Raw genomic sequence first — 710 nt, forward strand, 5'->3', positions numbered from 1 at the left:
GCACGGTACATCCAAACCGTCATCGAACCCATCGTTCTACCATTCCTAGACCGGCAAGGGAACTTGCTGTTCCAACAGGACAATGCACGTCCGCATGTATCCCGTGCCACCCAACGTGCTCTAGAAGGTGTAAGTCAACTACCCTGGCCAGCAAGATCTCCGGATCTGTCCCCCATTGAGCATGTTTGGGACTGGATGAAGCGTCGTCTCACGCGGTCTGCACGTCCAGCACGAACGCTGGTCCAACTGAGGCGCTAGGTGGAAATGGCATGGCAAGCCGTTCCACAGGACTACATCCAGCATCTCTACGATCGTCTCCATGGGAGAATAGCAGCCTGCATTGCTGCGAAAGGTGGATATACACTGTACTAGTGCCGACATTGTGCATGCTCTGTTGCCTGTGTCTATGTGCCTGTGGTTCTGTCAGTGTGATCATGTGATGTATCTGACCCCAGGAATGTGTCAATAAAGTTTCCCCTTCCTGGGACAATGAATTCACGGTGTTCTTATTTCAATTTCCAGGAGTGTATGTGGCAGTGGACACTTGGTACTGCTCGAAGTGATGAACATCAGATATCCAGCGCAGCAGCAAGCTGATTAAATAGGAGAGAAAACCATGTGAAGTGCAATGCAGGAGCGTGCAAATACACACATCAAAAAAAGTTTTGCATCACCTCGGTGCCGAGAGTTCCGGAACCTGTACAGACAAC

The sequence above is a fragment of the Schistocerca cancellata genome, chromosome 2 (genome assembly GCF_023864275.1).
Source record: "Schistocerca cancellata isolate TAMUIC-IGC-003103 chromosome 2, iqSchCanc2.1, whole genome shotgun sequence".
NCBI classification, from domain to species: domain Eukaryota; kingdom Metazoa; phylum Arthropoda; class Insecta; order Orthoptera; family Acrididae; genus Schistocerca; species Schistocerca cancellata.